The following is a 22,385-nucleotide window of genomic DNA, read 5'->3' on the forward strand; positions in this document are numbered from 1 at the left end:
ATCCTTTGTTTCCAAGACCAATGTTCCTTTTTGCTACCCCTAGGGACTCTTTCCATACTTCTTATTAAGCAAAGAGATTTTTTTTTCTAGACCTCAGTCATCTATTTCATATATGATTTAATTTAACTAAGGGGAAAATTTCTGATCCAAATATTTTGATGAAGGCAAAGAAACGTAAATTCCCACATAGCCCATCAGTCATAATGTCATGCAGTAGTACTTGCTGCTTGTTCTTTCCCTCTGTGATTCGGAGGGCAGCTGAACGTCATTCAAGGAAAAGCTGAGATATGGAAGCTCAATAAAAAGGTAAGCAACCACGTAATTAACCCTCTAAGCTTTCAAATAATTTTTACGCAAACTTCTATTTTTTTAGATTAAATAACTGATATAGAAATAAATATTTGCTGAATGACATTTTAATTCAAGAAATGCCCACAGTGGAACAATATCTCAAGAAAGTATTTTCCTCTCTACCCAGAGATTTCATCAGGTAAGAATGTTTTAATTAGCTTGGATGAAACAATGGTATTATTTCTCTAAGATAAATAAGGACTTAGAAAAATAATACTTCTTTTAAAAGTTTGTTGCCAGATTCCGTCATAAATCACTATGTGAAACTAAAGCTCAGATGTGGGCCTTACCATCCTAGCAGTCACCCAGAATCATTCTGCTGTGACTTAGAAATTCTAATAAGAAGCTGCAAATACGCTGTTGACCTGCATGGGAAAGGACTTCTATCCACTTTTCTGAAGGAAATTATATTTTGCTTCCAAAGTTTCCTGCATCCTTATCAATTTTTGAGGATTTATAACTGCCTGTTGTTTTCAATGACAACAGAAAACATATCAAATGTTTGCAATCTGAATGAATGTTGACTCTTGAAGCATAATTTACTTCCCTCTAAACTGGGTCCTAAAAGAACATTTCAGAGTCAAATTTATCAATTGATACTGTATGCACCACATTCTAGCAGGAGTGATTCACAATAGAATATTTGTCAAATAAGATAGTAATCTTATCTTGCATTTAAGAGTGTAGTTTGATGCCGCATCTGTACTATAGCTTCTCCCTCTATAATAATTCTGTTCTCTGTATAGGCCCAAAATTTAATTTTCTTATGATTTGTTTCCAACTGTCTTCACCAATCTCAATTCAGTTTATATTTCATATAAAGGCAAACTAAGCAGTATGAGGGGAATGAAAAGATCTTCGAATCAAAGTATGGCCTCGAGGTTGAGTTGGACTCCCCCACCACTGAGCTGTGTGACCCACAGGCCAGTCTACAGAGAAGTAGGAGTGGCCTATTTCTATGTATTTCAGGGAAGGCAAATATGCACATCATTCGAGAAATTTTACTTTCAAACAGGAAGCCATCTACTCTGTTTTGTTTTTTTTTTTATCATGGCATCCAGACGTCACTCCAAGCTTCTGGCCTGGTACCAACCACCCTAGTTTGCCTACGACTGAGAGGGTTCCCAGGACATGGATCTTTCAAGTGCTAGTCCTGGGAAAACTGGAATGGGTTGGTCACCCAGGTTCTGGGTTAGACCTGATTTAACATCACTGTGGAGAATCAGGAGTTAGTGAAAAGTTTGGCAACAATTATTCAAGAGCCTAGAGCAGGTGCACTTTCAACCAAGCAGAGATGACTCACCAATAGATTTCAAAGCTTCACTTGTCAGATCACCAAGCAGGTGTCCTTAGCCAGATTAGATGGTAACAGTCAGCAAACAATGGGATTCTCACCCACCTATCTATCTTCTAAACCAGGGACATGGAGTACCCTTCAACCCCCACACCTGGGGTTTCTACTAACATCCTCTCTCTCTCTCTCTCTCTCTCTCTCTCTCTCTCTCTCTCTCTCTCTCTCGCGCGCGCTTTCTAGGTTTTAGGATAACGAAAATTATCCCATTCTCAAAAAGGATTTGGGAACTTTTGAAATAATTTAAGGAATTTACCCATTTGAAAGGATGTGGTTTTCTCACCTAAGGCATTCATATCCATAATACAAATTAACCTAAGTTGTGTGATATTCTGCAATTAATACATTATATCTATTTCATGTATTTTCTTTAGTTGCCCTCAAATTCCATTTGACCAAAAGGGTAGCTTGAAGTTTGGGGGAGGGGGGTAAATCAATTGGTATTAGCCCCCCTAATAAAAAGCAGCGAAGGAAATAGCAAAGACCAGACCTTGGGACTGGAAGACCAACACTGTATTTCACTGTCAACTAGCTTCCTGTGACGCTCAGGAAGCAATAGGCCGGATAAACATACAGATAAACTGTAGAGTCAGAGCACATTTTCTAGGCTTCAACACCTGTTCTCAGTGGGGATTACTTGGAAATACGCACTGTCTCTAAAATAATTTTTCTGATTTCTAGTCCCTCTGATAAACTGCCGTCCCTCCTCTGTTTTTCCTATCCTAAATCAAAATAACAATGACAGTAGGAATTCTTCAGCAAGTATCACTGTTTTTTCTGCAAATGCTGTTAAGAGTTCAATTTGACTGGGTCAGTCATTACTGGCCTGAGGAGACAGCTGTCAGTATAGATTGACAACTCAGTTTCCAAACAGGCCCACGTTTCCTGCAGAAAAATGCTCAACGCAAACTGTGCAAAGTCTGGGCTCAAAGTAGATTTTCTTTGTATCTCTCACAAAGGATGTGTAGATGGCAGATACTCAAAAATCATGTGAAGAATTAATGAAAAAATATACTAATGAATTTCAGTAAATATCAACTCAGGGGATTTTTATGTTTTAATAAATAACTTATGAAAGCTAAATTTTGAATCTTTAATGGTTTCATTAAAACTTATTTTAAGGGGTTAAAAATAAATTAGATGAACCCAACCTGCATGGCTCAGTGGTTGAGCATTGACCTATGAACTAGTAGGTCACAGTTTGATTCCCCCTCATGGCACATGCCTGGGTTGCTGGCTTGATCCCCAGTGGGGGGGGGGGGGCATGCAGGAGGCAGCCAATCAATTATTCTCTCTCATTCTCATCATTGATCTCTCTCTCTCTCTCTCTCTCTCTCTCTCTCTCTCTCTCTCCCCCCCCCCCTTCCTCCCTGAATTTAATAAAAATATATTTTTTAGCTCTAACCGGTTTGGTTCAGTGGATAGAGCATCAGTCTGCAGACTCAAGGGTCCCGGATCCCGGGTTCAATTCCGGTCAAGGGCATGTACCTTAGTTGCGGGCATATTCCCAATGGGGAGTGTGCAGGAGGCAGCTGATCAATGTCTTTCTAACTCTCTATCCCTCTCCCTTCCTCTCTGTAAAAAATCAATAAAATATATTTTTTTAAAAATATATATTTTTTAAAAAAAGGAGAAAAATAAATTAGATGATAAATTAAAGATATTATGTACATCTATACTCTGAAATACCAGGGAGTAATAAAAAATCTGTGGTGTGTGTTTGTTTTGTTTTTTTGAAATGTTTGGGATATAAAGTAAATTAAAAGATATGGTTTAGCCCTGGATGGTATGGCTCAGTTGGTTGAGCATTGTTCCATGCACCGAAGGGTTGCTGGTTCGATTCCCAGTCAGGGCACATGCCTGGGTGTGGCCTTGATCCCCAGACAGAGTGGCCGATTGATGTTTTGCTCTCACATCAATGCTTCTCTCTCCCTCCCTCTCCCTTCTGCTCTCTCTAAAAATCAAGAAAAAAAGTCTTTTAAAAATGATATGGTTTACTAGTATATGTAGGGTACAAACCAAATTACTTATTTTTAAATTATACAAACACATGCAACTATACGTAAAGACTAGAAGGCCATAAATGAAAATCTTAGCAACAATTGTTTCTAAGCTGTGGATTCTGGGTGATTCATTTTATACTCATAAATATATACTCATTGCTGCAGAGGGAGAACATTTATATTTTATCACTTATATATGGGTCATATTTCATGCTAACTTATTTTGGTGCAAAGTCTAGACAACATGCTTAGGGGACTGTGGTGCCACAACTAGGTCTTAAATTAAATCTCAGAAGATTTTATTTGCAATGATTTATTTATTAATTTATTGTTGATTTGGGGGAGAAATTGGCTGGGAAAATGCTGGCTTAGTCAGAATATGATATGAAAGACCCTATTATATCGCCCACTTTTCTAAAAGATACAGGGAAAAGCCATTTCTCCACTGTATAGCAGATCCAAAAATGGCTCTAATTATTATGATAAAATAAAGAATCTCTCTTCTCATATGATATGCTTGGAAGTAAATGCTGTTATCCAAGGCTATAAGAGGGGGAGAAAAGCATGTGCTATTTTTTTCTATGCCATAAAGGAAATTAAATAAATTTCCCATGCTCCAAAGTATGTGCCATTAAACACTTCCAGAGAGTAAACAAAGATGAGATGACCTAACGGAAACATCATCCCAACTCAATTTTGTATCAACACTCTAAACGTAATCAATCCATTAACAGGAATTGCTTTCTCACTCACACTAAATACATATATCATCAGTCTTCATTAATATAGTATTCATAGATCATTGATTTTCATTAATATAGAATAATTCCCTATAGTTTCAGCTGCTGATTAGATTCTAAACATCTTAAGTATGCCTGTTTTCTGCAGAATCCTAATCATTTGAAAATATGCCATTAAATAGAACTTTAGAAAAGATAAAAGTCGTTTTCTAACTTTCTCATTTTTAATGGGAAATACTTCATTTTTAATATTTTCTGGTTCTATTTATTTGTTTATTTTTTTAAAAATTGAAGTAATTTTAAATTTACTGAAAAGATGCAAGAATAGTGCAAAGAACTTATCTGTACGCTTCCGTCAGGCCCCAGATTGTTAATACTTTGCCATATGTGCTTCATCATTCTCTCTGTCTCTCCCATCAACTTTTATACACACAGAGAGTCACACATATAAAATGAACCCAAAGGCTATGCTGCTCTCCATTCTTCTAGTCATTGAAAACAGAGAGACAAAATGTTAGATTCACAAGAATAAGGATCCTTATCTGTTTTGCTCACTGATGTATCCCAGGTGCTCAGAACTGAGCCTGGCGCATAGCATGTGCTAAACACACACACACACACACACACACACACACACACACACACACACAACCAAAACTCTTGTTGAATAAGGGAAGAAGCTAATTCTCCCAAAAGCTATCTATGTAAGAGAAGGAATCATGGTTTTACATTAGGACATCCAGCTAGTATGATATGATAGCACCCTTTCTGTCTCTTTAAAACAGCTGTTGCATTGTGGGTATACATACATACCTCATTTGATTACACTTTGCTTTTTATTCACTTCACAAATGTGGTGTTTTTTGTTGTTGTTGTTGTTGTTGTTGTTTTAAATGGAAGGCAAGACCCTCCACCAGCAAAAGATTGCTTCTCATTTTATTGCAATGCTTGTTTTATTGAGGTGGTCTGGAAATGAAGTGCAATATCTCTGAGATTCGTCTGTAGTTTGTTCATGGCATTCCGTCTTCAAACAATATTCAGTTAGGGTGCTTTACTCCCTCTGAGTTCAGTGTCAAAATATTTGGCTTTTTTGGCCAAACAGTTCCCAAACTCTGCACAGAAGTGCACTGAAATGGTGCAATGAATATACAGGAGATCCCTAAGATATTTTAAAATTCTGAGGAAAGGGTAGTTACATCTCTCAGACACCATGGGAACCACTATCTCCAGGTAGTTGAGTTTCAATATGAGATGCTCCAATGAGTTAATTTCCCTGTGAAGCTGGATTATTGAAGGCTGCTGTGTTATTCCAATTCATCCAGCCAATAAATGAGGAACAGGAAATAAAGGTGACAATGTCCCACCTAATTTCAAGATTTGAGAAGTTAGGCAGTGCCCAATATGATTTCTTAAGGAGGAAATACAAATATTAAATTTTCTTTCAGTCTATGTGTACTATTTTTTCAGATGGCTGCTAAGTTATTAGGACATAAACACTTATTAAGTTGTCTGGACACTAACAGTTATGACATCATCTTACTATAAGATGTTTGAGCAAGAATCGATGACCTGCTAATTGGGTGCTCCCAGAAATGCCTTTTCCCATAAACCTCAGACAAGAAGCAGAGCTTCAAAAGACCAGAGTGGGTTTCCCTGCCAGGGACTCATGACTCACTGCCACCCCGGCAGGTGTCATGCTTAGACTAGTGAGCTGGAGGGCTGATCACCCAGATCACAGGCAGTATTGTGAGGGGGGCTGGTGAGCTGAAACCTGGGATCTGATACTAGCTTTTGTTCTTTTCATTCTGCCTTTATTTCCTGACTTCACCTAATCCAGGGGTGGGGATGATTTACTACTTATCCAGCAGCATCAGCTATTCAACTAGAGAGCCAGCTTCCCGGACCATTTCTTACAGCCTATGAATATTTATAGAAGATTCAAAGATGAGAGGAGTGATCAGTGTCAGAAGCTCAGCGGAAGATAAAGTGCAGGCTGGGTTTAGACGAAGACAGAGAGAAAAGGTGGCCTTTTGGCCTGGGCTGGAATGAAGCTGGAACTTTAGAAGTAATTTTAAGGAAGTTAGTCCCTGAGTAAAATGTGTGCATCTACACTTTTCTTCACCAATCAGCCAGAGTACCTCCCCCAAAAAGGGATCTCCTGATTACCCTGTGAGTTACCATAAACATCTATCCATGAAAATGACATTTACCTTAATAACCCATAGTCCAGCCCAGCCAATGTGGCTCAGTAGTTGAGCATCAACCTATGAACCAGGAGGTCACAGTTTGATTCCTGATTAGGGCACATTCCTGGGTTGTGGGCTCGATCCCCAGTGCAGGAGGCAGCTGATCAGTGATTCTCTCTCCTCATTGATGTCTCTAACTCTCTCTCCCTCTCCTGAAATCAATAAAAATACGTTTAAAAAAAATAACCCATTAGCTACGCACATACTTTGTATAGATCTATTTATATTTAATCTAGAAATAAAGTACTTTATATTAACTGTCACTTAGAAACGGCTAAATCTGAAGGTTTGGAGCTATTCTGAGTCAGCTCTATGAAACCTCAAAGTCGCTCGAGAACTTCCTGAGGTCAGATTGTGAGACAGAGGGAGCTGCTGTGCTTCATCATGTGAGCTGCCTCCCAACACTTGGATCAAGAGAATCCGGAGTACCAAATACCGATGCAATAAGGTTCTCCTGAGAGTTTAAAGACCATTGCCTTACACCACTACGTCTCATATTGAGCAATGAGGTTGGTGGGCAGAAGATGGTTGCAAACAAGGAAGCTGTTTTAGGCTAGATAAGACTTTGCAGATAAGCATTAGAAAATCATTAGATTAATTCAGTTCCTGGGGGAACAGAAGCTTTCCCAGGGTCTGAATCATGTAAATGTTTCATCCATAATCATTAGCTTAACTATGGCTTGACCACAATTTGCACACTTCACTGCCAAGCAGACACCGCCAAAAGCGAGTGCATGAGAAAGAATATAAATTATTTCTTTTGAAGAATTTTTAAATTAACAGCCAATGAGGATGGCACTTCAGGCTTTCTTGGTCAGTGTGTGCCACAGACCAAGAGCTTCCACATCACCTGGAATTTATTAAAGATGAAAATCTCAGGTCCAGCCCTCCACCATTGGATGAGAATCTACATTTGTGAGCATGTAAGTTGGCTCATATGCAAAATAAATTTCAAAAGCACTGAAATTAGGATTCAGTGGTTCTCAACCCTGGCTGAGGGTTAGATTGAGCTGGGAGAGATTAAACAGAATCTCTACCCCAGGCCAATTAAATCAGAATCCCTTGACATGGGGATGAGCAATGATAAGTTTTAAGGCTCTTCAGGTACTTCTAGTGTGTATACAGTGTTGGAAACCATGGACTGAAAGGATACCATCTGTGATGGGCCTCATTTTTATGACAATCTTACCAAGCATCTGTGTTTTTATGTGTTATTCCTTCAACTGTATGTGCTGCCACAGTAGGCATACAGCACCACCCAAGCCCTCATGGAGCTTGAAATCTAGAATGGAAATATTTTAAATAGTTTCACAGAACTACTTTATTATGTTGTATTAATTCTACAGAAGATTATGTGCTTCCTAAAAAAAAAAATCATGAGACAATAGTTCTAGAGAAAATAACTCAGGTTTTAAAATAAAATCAAAACAAAACACAGGGTTTTTAACTATACTGATGTTTCCTACAATAAAATGGGGCTAATGGTTCAACCTCAGACCTTTGCTGTGAGGATTAAAATTGCTTGCTTGATAAAAGTTATTTCCCAAGCATCTTGGCCACAGAGAAGGCTAAGACTGGAACCCAGATTTCCTAACTCCTCCCCCTTGTTTTTCCACTGTCCCACACACATTAGTTCTGCCTCTGGCAAGAGGAAGTCAAAAAAGCTCATCTACTGGTAGTGAAATGTTCACGTAGCTGGCCATAAGTCTGCAGTTACTATAGCAAACAGATGTGCTGTAGAATAAAGGAAGTATAACAGAAGAGCCAGAGAGATGGCTTGGGGAGGAAAGATGTATGAGTAATGGTTAAAGGACTTGGAAATACTTAGACAGAAGAAAGGAAGCAAAAATATGACTTAATAACACTTGAGACACATAGAGGATTATGGAATTTGGACTGATGGCAAGCTGTTTTCCAAAGCTGCTAAACACAGGAAGCAGACTAAGCTTGGAACGGTAGGCCTCTAGAAGAGAGGGAGTTTGAGGGTGCTGGTCCATGATGCCGAGACATGCTTACTGCCCCTGTAAGGTTGGTAGAATGTGAGCATTATTAATACCTAACAGTGGAGGGGAAAGCACTTAAACCACACCAGAAGCTGGAACTTAGAATTAAATGAAATTTTACTGGGATAGTGAGATGGATAAGATGTTAAATCAAGAGTCTGTGAATTTCTACGTATAGCTCATTCTACATCTCAGCCTCAAGATAAAACATAACTTTTAAAAAAGTAACATTCTTGAAGATTAAATCATCATAATTAATCAAAGGTATGGACATCTTTCTGACTTATTTTGATTAAAAAGAACCTGGCATTTGCATTAAGATCAACTAAAATATTCATGTATATGCCAGAGTCAATTCTTTCCTCCCTGCCCATCAGCACTCTTGTTTTATTATATTTAATAACTGGAAATGAAAGGTCCAGATATTGAGATTTCATCTGCTCTGTTGACTGAAAAGCAAAATAAAGATGCCAATGATTAGCACTTTGCACTAATCAAGATATAATTACAGAGAGAATTCATGAGTACTCCATTAACCCCAATCTCCTGCTTCTCAATTAAGTGGTCTCAACAGGTAGCATAGAACAGCAATCATGCCTGCAATTGGCTGAGACCCCTAGCTTCCAAAGACCTTCATGTCTTTCAGTTTTGAGGACGGCACTCAGAACTCCCATATCTGTCTTTAGCTAATATCACTAACAATAAGAATGGCTTCCTCCAAAAGGAATTGCCAAGGCTTAGTTGGTGCCCTTTAATATCACTAATAATAATAATGTAATTATTAATTGGCAATTAATAATGCATCAAAATGGCCATAAATCCTCTGGAAAACCTTGGATGGATTTATAATGAGAGCCATAAACTAGTGTGTGCTCAGCAGACAATCGAAAAAAGTCACGTAGCAGAAAATCCTACACAACAGACACGGCTTCTCTGACGGCTGGAAGTAGAGTAAGAAAACATGAATGTCATTTTTCTGTGTCACCTGACAATTTATATAGCAGAAGTGGCTATTGATAAATTACTTAGTGGCTTTATTTTCCTATAGACTCACTTCATAAAATAAGAGGAGTTTCCATTGAATTCTATACTGAGAGCTAAGCCCTGAGATCTGGTTTTTCCTACCCTCGGAAGAGAATGAACAATGCATTTTTTTCTGGGCTCTCTGAGAGACAAAGGGGCCTGAATGTTTACAGAGGGGTGTACTTGATATTAGGGCCCAGAAAAAAAAGAGGGTTGCAAGAATGGATAGAGATCTACACATCTTAAAACCAGTATGTCTAAGTTGGGGCCTTGAATGTCCACAGTGAGGCTTTGGCCTTCTCTTCCATAGCCTAGCTTGGCACAAACGAGATGGGACCATCAATGGAAGTCACTGACCTGAAGAAACAGGACTGCCTGCCCAGGGAGACGGTGAGTGAGATCCATGCTGAGGTAGCCCTGGCTTCCCTGCCAGCCTGTGGACACCCAGCACACAACACCATCTGGGTGGTTATAAAGTAGTCAGAGCCCAGAGGCTGAGAGGCTTCTTTGAGGATACCTAATGCCTCTAGGCCCTTGTATGACCCAAAAGATGGATAGGGTACCCAGAGAATGACTGAGACTGGCCTTCTAACCAATCATCAGGGCTGGAGGACAAATGTAATTTAAATTGATTTCAAATATATAAATAAACATGATACTTATTGTACTCAAGTGCTATCCAGTAATTCATACTTCTTGCATCTGATTATTCAAGAAACCAAACTAAGCGTTAAGCAAGCTTTTAAGGCTGATGTTTATATAGATATTTCAAAAGATGATAATGTAGTTTGGGACACTGACTGCCAATTATTTTAGGTGAGACGTTTACTTTACAAGTGCCTTTTCAATTTCATAGACTAGACAGTTTTAAGGTTCTTATTTTTAATAGATGGCAAGAATTGTTGCCAGAAAATCTCTCACTCTGTTTTTTTCTGAGTAGCAATGCATTCTGTGTACAGATTCCAAGCCTTAACTACATCTGCTATTCACAGTTTCAGAGTAAGCACAGGAAATTGATTATTTTATTTTTCTACTATATTCCTTCATAAAAATGTATTAAAGAACACTCTAGAATAAAGGGATAACTGCATCATAAAGCTTTCAGAAATCCTTAACTGTCTTACTCCACTCTTTGATCACCCAAAAGAGAAAACTGAGTTTATGGTATTTAAAAGGATTTGTGAAAATCACCTAGGACTCAGTGGTCGGCAAACTCATTAGTCAACAGAGCCAAATATCAACAGTACAACGATTGAAATTTCTTTTGAGAGCCAAATTTTTTAAACTTAAACTATATAGGTAGGTACATTGTTATTAACTTAATTAGGGTACTCCTAAGGCTTAGGAAGAGCCACACTCAAGGGGCCAAAGAGCTGCATGTGGCTCACGAGCCGCAGTTTGCCGACCATGGACCTAGGTAATAGCCTCATTGTTAAAATCTTTTATTCTACCTAATCATTGATCCTTTGTTTTATTGACCATCCTATATAATAAAAGCCTAATATGCAAACTGACCGAATGGCTGAATGACCAGAGGAATGACCAGTTGCTATGATGGTCATTGGCCACCAGGGGGCAAACACTAAATGCAGGAGCTGCCCCAAACTGCAGGCCCCAGGCCAGCCAAGGTGGGTGCTAGCAGGGACCCTCCCCACCCCCCAATCGCCCTGCCAGTTGCCCCGCAGATTGACCCTGATCACCGGCCAGGCCTAGGGACCCTACCGGTGCATGAATTTCATTGAAACAGGCCTCTAGTCAAATATGAAATTAGATAGTAGCCTTGACCTAATCATTGTCCAAAGCCTCTTTTGATCCACTGTACAGAAGTAGTGACCAAAAGAATTTTGCTCACATTGTTAATTCATTTAAACTCTGTTCCCTGTAAAATTGTCAATGGCCAGGCTGATGTGGTTTCTTCTGACAGGGTGACGCCATGGAAACACTACTTCAACAGAAGTCTCTTTGCCACCAGCCACTTGTGTCACCTTGGGCAAATGATTTCACCTCACTAGGCCTCAGTTTCATCATTGGGAAAATTAAATGATTAAAATAATGATTGGTAAGTACCTTCTAGCTTGCAATTCTATGAATCTATTCTTTATTGTATTTATAAGCATTCAAAAAGCCAAAGAGATCATCAGAACAAATGCATTGATCTAGAGATGATGCCTTAGAACAGGCCAACTTTCCTAATTTCAAAGGAAATGCATCACTATGAAGAGCTGCCTGTTTGACAAACTATTGTTTGCATCTATTAAAATAAGTATCTAGACAGATCATGCCTGGCAACCCAAATAACCTGAATCGGATGATAGAAATGCCATGGCACATAAAATCTTATATGCAAATACAAGGTGTTGATTGAACCTGAAGCGCATGTATTATTCAAAATTTGAATTTATGTAACTTTCAAACAAACCTTTATTCATTCAACAGAAACATCAAATAAGCAATTCTGTGTGAGATAGAAATTTATAGAAAAGTTCTGAAGCTCTGTCTCTTTCATCTTCCGAAGGAAAAAAAGAAAACCAACAAGATTTTAGAAGAGAAATATACACTAAACACACTTACACGGAAGACAAGCAGAGTTGACAAGATCATTGCTTATCTGTCCCTTTTCCCACATTGTTCACTATTCCTACAAATGAGAAAAGCTTGATTTAAGGTTTCTAAATATCTGTCTTTGTTGCTTTATTGTTTCCAGTCATCTTTGTGAGAACCTTGGGGTTTGAATGGTACTGTTCATTAGGCAAGCAAAAATCTATAGATCATTTTATGAAGCAATATCCATCAACATCTAGAAATCAAGGCAAGGTCCTAGAATGTACAATCAGAAGCCCTGGGTGCAAGCTCCAATTATATATTTTACTATGTAACACCAAGCAAGTTACTTTACTCTGCAGGGTCTCCTTTTCTTCATCAGTAAAAGAGACATAATACTTTATACTTTGTGTTTGTTATGATGATTAAATGAAACAATAAATGTGATGCTTCTGATAACATATCTCTACAATTATCAGTTATGATAATTGATTTTATTATTAGGTTACATTCAGTCTCCTCAATACAGTTTTACCACATCCCAGGATCTTTAAAATATTATGTATTTTTATTTCATTGTTGAGAGATAAACAGACTTTTTAAAACTTATTTTTTATAAATATAAAGTTAGTTTTGTTATGTAGACAGTTAATTCTTACTACTCATGGTAGGTATTTCTGTAAAGTCTCCAAGAACACAAATTGCAAACACTGAACCATTGCTCTTGGGGAAGTTCAAGGTTTAGGTTCCTGTGAGTCTATGGTCATGCATTTTAATCAGTTGATCAATATAAAAGCTTGTTTTATATGTTCTTCTGTTTAAAGACACTTGATTTAATATATGTTTGATTCAAAGCCAACAACACTATAACTCATGCCTGGAATGAGCTTGTTTTCCCTGTAAGGCACATCACTACTTCTTGGAACTTAGGAACACTAGACAGCACTTCAGCACTGTCCTTGGGAGCCATTTAAAATGGCAAAATCACCAACAAAAAACACAAAAATTTTAAAAACCTGGTACTAAATAGATTACAAAAAGGGCACTGTTTGCAGTATGAGAGCTGAAAGAGAGAGTAGAGTCAGCCTTGTCAACCTCAGCTGAGAACCTGCACATGGAGCAGCTCAAGACCTGCACCACTTTGCACATGTCTACAAATGACCATGGAAATGCCATGAGTACTGATTCTGTGGTTACAAATAAATTTCAGTAAGTAAGTAAATTCACAAATACAGAATCTTCAAATAATGAGGATCAACTGTCTGTGTGTATGTATACACTTGCATACATTTACATAAAATAATATACTCATTCAACTCAATCATATGGCAGGCACTATATTATGTATTTTACTTACATCTTCTCCTTTATTATAATAATTATTAGAGGCCCAGCACACAAAATTTGTGTACGGGTAGGGTCCCTAGGCCTGGCTGGCAATCAGGGCCAATCAGGTTCCCCGCCTCCTCCTTCCCTCACTCCCTCAGTGCCCCCCCCCCCCACCACCACTGGTTGCCCACCATGTTCCGTGCCACCCCCTGGTGGTCAGAGCACATCATGGCGAGCAACCCAACTCCTGGTCTCCTGATCAAACTCCCGAGGGGACACTTTGCATACTAGCCTTTTATATATATACTAGAGGCCCAGTGCATGGATTTGTGCACTGGTAGGGGGTGTGGCCTGCAGGGATTGCCCGCTGTGGGAGCACACTCATCCTGGTCAGCCAAGCGGCTGTGGACCCACCCTCTGAGTGGCTGCTCCTGCTGTGGGTGTGCTGCTCATCCTGGTCAGCAGAGCGGTGCTCCCCCTGTGGGAGCGCACGGACCACAGGGGGCAGCTCCTGCATTGAGCGTCTGCCCCCTGGTGGTCAGTGCGTGTCATAGCGACTGGTTGTCCAGTCGTTCTGTTTGGTTGATGGGTTTTTATATATATAGACTAGGAGCCCAGCACGTGATTTCAAATCATGTAGCGTGGCCCAGCCCACCCACCTGCAGTCCTGCCTTGACACCTGAACCTGTCCATGCAGAGCTCCAGCGTGCTTGGCCCAGCCCCCGAACCCTTTGGCCTTCTCTGGCTGCTTCAAGCCCCGCCCTCAGTCCCTCTAGTCACCTAGGGCTGGTCCCGCCTTCTCTGGGTGTCTCCCACTTCCACCCTGTCTCTGGAGCAATGTGGCAGCTCCGCCCCATCATGGCGCCAAAGAAGAGTATGGAAGCTTCCGCCTGCTGCACTGTGCTCCTTCCCCTGGCAGGTGGGGCACAGGGCACTCAGAGTGCGAGCGGTGGGTGGCGAAGAAAGGGTGAGGGGGGTGCTATGGGCTTTCACCCCTGCCCTCCCTGGCATGGGATCGTCCTGTCTCCTCTGGGCGCCTCCTTGCTTCCACCCTGTCCCAGGAGCAATGCCCCAGCTAATATGATAATGACCTGGTGGTTACCATTACGGCGTATTGAGCATTAGCATGTTATCTCTTTATGAGTATAGATATAGATATAATGTAAATACCCATAAATTTAAAATATGAATTTGAGGGTGGAGGAGTTAAAATAACTTGTAAAGATTCAAGAGATATATCCAGAATTTAAAACTAGGTATGATTTTAGAGCTTATGTTCATACTTTACATTATTCTATATTTTATCAGGAGAAAAGGAGTTTTTAAAAGTCTAGCAAATGAACAGGCATGATACTTACTGTAAAAATGAAAAACAACTACCTATGATCACCCTATTTAACTGAAATTTAAGAAACCACAGTAACTTAATTTGAAAATAAAAAACTATTTAGATACATAAATGTCTATCATTATTCTAATGCATGCTTCCAATTTTTACTCATCCAAAAATATTTATTAAATGCCTACTATATGCCCGGAGGTGTTCTATGTGCAGTCATCAACTGAGAGGTGGTATTGTGATGCCTTAGCAACTGACCTCAGAACTGCCCGCTATCCATCTTCTAGCATCGTTAAGATGTTAAAACCTCGGGGTAGGGGAGGCCAGGGGATTGTCAAGGGCGGGGGGGGGGGGGGGGGGGGCGGAGACACATATGTAATACCCTTTGTAATACTTTAAGCAATAAAACAATAAAAATAAATAAATAAATAAATAAATAAATATGCAATGAGAAGAAAAAAAAAAGATGTTAAAACCTACACTCTGCTAAGGCAAGTTCAAACTCATAGGGGTCAAAAATGAAGGAAAAGGTATTGCTGGGAATTATATAAAGGTAAATGCTCAATATCCAGTTTTGTTAAGAATGATAGAAGTATTCATAAAAGCTTATATTTGAAACAGTAACTTTAAAGGACAGTGTATCGACCTGATTAGACTATCCTACAATAAGAAACATCACCAAAATATCACAATAAAGGCATCTTTCTTGTCTTGCGAAGTCTAATGTAGGTTGAATGGCTCTCTGCTGTCTTCTTGGCTAGTCTTAAAATAATGCAAATTACACCTAAACACAATCAACGGGAAGCCTGGGGAATGTAGAAAGCAAATGGGTTTCAGATGAGCAATGTCTCTGTCACAGACAAATGTTCTTGTTAATCATAAATATAGTACATAACCATTTATATTATGGGTAATCTTAAATTTTCCTTTGATTAATAGTACACAATGAGGAATATCTGTAATTTAAAGCTTTCCCCACCCCCCAGGCTTTCAAATTTCTTTCAAAAAAATTATTAAGAATAGTTAAATGAAATTTTCTTTTAGGATGTTCTTTAGGATTTGGAGTAAGAACTCAGTCTCATTCTTATTCCAACGATCTTATTTATATGGGTTTATCAAAAAAAAAAAAGGAAGTAAAGAAAAAAGAAAGGGGAAAATATCACTAGCCAGCAAGAATGCTATTGAGGTCTGTGACCCTTATCAGCTGCAATCAGTTAAATGAAGATAGCTTATGTACTGTGTTGAAATGGTTTCCCCAAAATTTATGTCCAGTCGAAATTTCAGAATGTGAACTTATTTGGAAATAGGGTCTTTGCAGATGTAATTAGTTAAGCAAAGTTGACTCATACTGGATTAGTTCCGAGCCTGATCTAGTAACAGGGGTCTATATAAGTAGAGGAGAGCACACACTGAGACACAGGGAAGAAGGACAGTGGCAAGGGAAGCAGAGATTGAAGTGACACTGGAATGCCAAGGAAGGAGCCACCGGGAGGTAGCAAGACACAAGGAACAATTCTTCCCTAGAGGCCTCAGAAGGAGTATGACCCTGCCCACACCTTGAGCAAAGACTTCTAACCTCCAGATTGTGAGAGAATGAGTTTCTATTGTTTTCAGCAACCCAATTTATGAGACTTTATGGCTGCAGCCATGGGAAACTAACACAGATTGGATCTCAGACTTCAAATAAGAATTAAAAATCAGGAGCTACTGCCCAGCTGGTCTGGTTCAGTTGAGAGTGTAGACCCACGCACCAAGTGGATGCCAGTTTGATTCCCAGCTGTAGGGGGCATGCAGGTGGCTGCCGATAGATGTTCTCTCTCATCATTGATGTTTCTATGTCTCTCCCACACCCTTCATCTCTCTCTAAAGTCAATAAAAACATATACATTTTTTTCAATCAGTAGATAGAAGCGTATTAAGATTATGGCAAAATCTGGTTATAATTTCCTCTATTTAGTTTTCATAAATGTTTTGAATTTTAGGCCTACTTGAGACATTTGCTATCACTCAAATCTTGTAGCTTCTCTGGAGGGCCTCTCCATGCTTAACAAGGGAGAACCACTGGATTTCCCTCATTATCTAGTCTTAAGGTACTTCCCCAAGGTACATCCTTCTAACTTTTCTCTGTGCCCAGTCTCATCTATACACCAATCCCTATCTCAGTGCCACCCCAGCTTCTCAAAGGTGCATGGCCCTGGAAAATGCTTCCATTTTATATGTGCACCCATACTCCTTCCATTCTCTCCTTGATGCCTCTCCCTCGTGATCATTCATTATCTAGATCAGGAGTCAGCAAACCTTTTATATAAAGGACCATGTAGCAAATACTTTAGGCTTTGTGGACTCTAGGCTCCCTGACACAGCTACTCGACTCTGCCATTGTAGCACAAAAGCAGCTTAAATGGAACGCAAACAAATGCATATGACAGTGTTCCAATAAAACTTTATTTATGGACACAGAAGTATGAGTTTTATATGTTTTTTTATATATCACAAAACATTCTTCTAATTTTTTTAACCATATAAAACATAAAAATGAGTTTTGGCTTTCTGACATACAGCAGCAGGTCAAATGTAGTCCTCAGGCCCCAGTTTGCTAAGTGTATCCTGTTCTAGATCACTGGTTCTCAAGTAGGGACAGCCTTGCCCCCCAGGAAACACTTGACAATGTCTGGAGACATTTTTATCATTAAAACTAGAGGGGTTCTCTTGACATCAAATGAGAAGCCAAGGATACTGCTAATCATCCTGTGATACACAAGACAGCTTACCACCCCCCAATGAAGAATTATCCAGTCAAAAATGTCAATACTATTGAGATTAGAAACCTTGCTCTAGATATAGGATTCCTATGAGATATTGAGAACTCGCCCTAACAAATCCCCATAAGTTATATAGTTAGTAAGGCCTTACGTAAACAACTCTCTTCATAAATTATTCTCAGAACTTTCCAGGTGCAGTTACTTTAATTTTTTTAATATATTTTTATTGATTTCAGAGAGGACAGGAGAGGGAGAGAGAGTTATAAACATCGATGATAACAGAGAATCATTGATTGGCTGCCTCCTGCACGACCCCTACTGTGTATCAAGCCCGAACACAGGTATGTGCCCTTGACTTGAATTAAACCTGGGACCTTCAGTCTTCAGGCTGGCCATTGCTCTATCCACTGAGCTAAACCAACTAGGGCGAAGTGCAGTTATTTTAACAGCTCTTCAATATACTCTTGTATTTGTAGATCTTCATGGTGTGTTGTGTATTGTAGTCAGGTGCAGATGTTCCCTCCTCCTACATGTTAAACCTGAGAAGTGCAAGGGCGTCTTATCCACCTTTGTATTCCCACATCACAGGGTGTTTGTTGAGAGGAACTGAGCTAAGAAAATAATGAAATGAAATTTTCAGGCTATGAACTCTCTTAAAGCAGGTACCAGATAAGGAAATTGCAGAAGCTGCTTCTATCCCTGACAGTGAATATTTGCTGTCCTGGGTGGTCAACTGGCAACAAGGTGCCACGCTGGATGGAGCATGAACTAGCTTTGGCCAGAAAGCCTGGTGGGACTGCAGCTGGTTGAGGCTCCATGCAGTGAGAAGCGCCACTGCAGGGGTGCGGAACCTTTTTTCTGCCAAGGGCCATTTGGATATTTATCACATCATTCTTGGGCCATACAAAATTATCAGCTTAAAAATTAGCCTGCTATATTTGGTCAAGCATTTAAATAACTTGCCCCTGATGCCTTGGCAGGGCCAGAATAAATGATTTCTGAGAAGGCCTGCAGGCCAGATGTTCCCCATCCCTGATTTAAAGCCAGATAGGACTTCCTGCACCACTCCTGGAGGAGCTGAATGGCAAGCATCTGTTGAACTTGGAGTCAGAAGCTAGAAGTTGTATGGCATTACACAGGGCAGGGCAGTTGAGGTCACAGAGACGATATGGATTTGGCAGAATACCGAACTCTGAGTTTGCTCAGCCTTGCTCCCATCTCACATAACCAATGCCCCTGGGATTCCCAACTTAGCTTCCCTCCCAAATTCCTGATTTTCTCTCAGTCAGGAGTTTGCTCTTCCTTTCTCATAGCTCCTCTCTGTCCCTACCCCAAGCCTCTGCACTGATCATGCTTCTCCCTCCTATGTTTTCTGGCATCAGCTTGTCCACACCTGGATGTCCAGGCCAACGCCTTTCTGATTCCTTCCCGGCACACATCCAAGTCCCTGGCACACAATGCAAAGCCTCAGGGGCCAGCCTCTCAGGCACTCAGACCATTTCTCCTTTCCTCCCACCTAACCTCTGCTCAAACCTGGTCTCCTGCTCACTCCTATTAGCTGCCACCCGTCTCCCCTCTCTGCCCAGTCGCACTGGATTAATGTCTCATTTGGCAGATTTCCATGGCTGTTTCAATTCTTCTTCTCCCCAAGGTTTCTGAGACCTTGTGCCCTGTCCTATGTTACTTGCACTTATCCTCAGGCAGGAAGGGAACAGCAGGTTACATTTTCTTGTCACTGTCTGTGAGGAAGAAGAACATGGCAGTCAGCTGTGTACCGAATGTAGCAGAAGAATCAGTGTGAAGATGAGGAGCACTTACAGACCACATGGGACAGGAGACTCACCCAACGGGAGCAACCTTGTACGATAGGCAATATAATATTTTAAGTGCAAAATTATACAGCACAGAGCTCAGAGCAGAGTAAATAAAAATAGCTTAATTTCCTAAGTGGACAGAGCTAACTTTTACTGAACTCTGACTCTGTGGCACTGTGATAAGCACTTTGCATTTATTAATCAGCCAGTGTAATCTTCATGGAAATCATTTGATATAAGTAACGGCATTACACCCATTGTACAGATTAGGAAAAGGAGGTTCAGGCAAGTGAAGTCCTCAGATAATGAAGAGTGGGGCCCAGGTATGTCTGACTTCACAGCCCACACTGTATTAACTGCGATTTCTAGTAGCCAGGAGGAACTCCAGAGACTGGTTGAGACTTGAACTGAACCTTGGAGGATGGAAGGTATTGAAATCCATGACAAGAAGAGGGAAGGGCCTCTTGGATGTAAGATATCGGCAGGAAAGGCACGGTGGGCCACTGGTACATTTGAGAGTGTGTATTGAGAAGACAGAGGAAATGGGGTTGGGGATAGAGAAGAGCTAACTTGTGCAGCTCCTGTGAACTAGAAAGACTAACGAGTCTGGATATCATAGGAAACAGTCACCAAAAATATTGCACAGTAATCAGTTGTGTTTGAGGAATAAGACCATGACACAAAGATATACGTCTTGCCCTTAGGTAAGTCCCTGACAACAGTTACATCAGTATTCCCTGAGTGGAATTTGAGCTTCCCCAAGGGGAAATGTGTGAAATACACATGAAGCAGTACCCTATTTGGCCAAGTATTTACTTAGGTCATTGTATTAATTTTTGATAGCTGCTATAACAAATTACCACAGATTTAGTTCCTTAAAATAACACAATTTTATTGTATTACTATTTTAAACATCAGGAACCTTAATTCCATATGCAGCCTTAATTCCTCTTGCCATGAAACACATATTCACAGGTTCTGGGGATTAGGATGTGGAGATTTTTTAGATACCGCTATTTGGTCTCCTACAGTCAGTGATCTTGCCTTTGGGGATCCATCAAAGGCAGAACTAAATATGTCCTTACAGGTCAACCAGGCAGCCACTTGGAAAAAAACACAGCTCAGTGCACAGGAGCCCAGGAAAGCAACCATGAAGTGCACAAGCTTAGGGCTCTGTCTGGTTGCTCATCCTCTCCACTCTATAGGAAGTACTCACCTTCACCCAGAGTCAGCTCCCTGTGAGCGGTCTCTGGGGCTAATCCCAGCCTTAAATGAGCAAGATTGGAACTGATCTCTGAAGTTTGGCATTAAGCTTCTAGCTCTTTTATCACTTACGTTTCTATTCTGATAACAGAGCCTCTTCCAATTTCCTGAGATCTATACCCTTTTCTGGGCCCTCATTGTGGTCTGGTTCCTTGTTTTACCCTCTAGAAAATGACTTACTCTGGTCTCTACTTGCCAGGCCCCAGGCCCAGACCCATGGTCCTGCCCCCAGCTTGGTGGCTATCTCTCCCTCCTGACAGGTTTCCATAATGTCAGAGCCTGTTTGTCTCCTCGGCCATCCCCTGCCCATGGATTCACAGTCTATGCTCCCCATGCCCACCAGCACTGTCTCGCTAATGGGCAGCTCCAGTGCCAGGCTCGCCTCAGTTCATAGAAAGGATCCTAGAAAGCTCTGTCTCCAAGGAGACACAACAGAATGTCCCTGTGTGCTATTCCCAAGGTAGTGTGTGAACAGCCCATGTTAGGAGCCACATCCCTTATTAACTCACTTACCAAATGCTCAGAGCACCTTCTAATTTTCTTTTTTTATAAATATTTTTATTGTTGACACTATTGTACATGTCCCCCACTTCCCCTCCTTTGCCTACCTTCACCCAGGCCCCACCTCCCAAAAGTGCTTTTAAATCTATTGTTTATTCTGATAAGGGTTAGTAAGATCACTTCATCCACCATTCAAATTAAATGACAGATAAGAAATCTGAGGTTGAAAAAGATAGCAGAGCTACTAAAGATTATATAACTAGGCAGAGTTAGAGCCTGAGTTCCCGTCTCCTGACTCCCAGGTCAGTATTATTTCTGCTATATTATGTCAGTGGGTCAAGCCTGTAGATTCTGGAGGGGAATCTCAGGGTTAGAAGGAATTTAATGTCATCCAGACTAACTATATAATCTAGGGACTTTAAATGTCATGTATGCTAATTATGCAGGAACCCCCTCAAAAAATGCCCTGCCAAGTGATTAGCAACTCCCACAGCTACACATTTTACCTTTAAGTATCTCTGAATATTAATAAGTTCTCTCTTATCTTGAGCTCAGATCTAATTCCCTCATTTTCTACTTACTCCTTGGTTATATTTGTTGCAACCAAGCACATATATGCATGTGCACACACACTCATACGCACACACACACACTCATACGCACACACACAACATGAATATTCCTCACGACAGTCTCCCAAATGATTTACTCCTGAGTAATCATTTTTCCATACTTAACAACTTTCGCTTCCTTCACTCTTCCTCCAATGAGAGGATTTTCATGCTCTTCATTGTCTGGCCTCTGGCCTCTGGCCTCTGAGTCTCCCCTCAATGCTCCTCGTAGTGTGACATGACTACGGCAACCTCACTCTGGCCTCTGATCTCGGCGAGATCTCCATGCTGAGGTCTTCTGACCCTGGAAAACACGATCAGTCTAGAGTCCGCCCCCCCCCCCCCGCCCCCCGTTCTCATCTTGCAGCAGGATCTAGAATAGCATGAACTAGAACAGATTCTGAAACACACTAACCAAGAATTGAAACTGGTTTTTGTTCCAGTGACTCGGGTGTTCTAGTAAATGTGTACCCACCTGGAGAAGGCAACTAAAATGACAGCTAATTCT

The 22,385-nt window shown here is 40.4% G+C and overlaps 1 protein-coding gene across 2 annotated transcripts in view; it reads right to left on the reverse strand.

Annotated features, from left to right (window-relative positions):
- Window positions 1–22,385, reverse strand: part of ZMAT4 (zinc finger matrin-type 4) — a 330,204-nt gene that overhangs the window by 118,232 nt on the left and 189,587 nt on the right. The gene's annotated exons all lie outside the window — the stretch shown is intronic.

The sequence above is a fragment of the Myotis nattereri genome, assembly GCF_964212035.1.
Source record: "Myotis nattereri genome assembly, chromosome: 2".
In the NCBI taxonomy this organism is placed as follows: domain Eukaryota; kingdom Metazoa; phylum Chordata; class Mammalia; order Chiroptera; family Vespertilionidae; genus Myotis; species Myotis nattereri.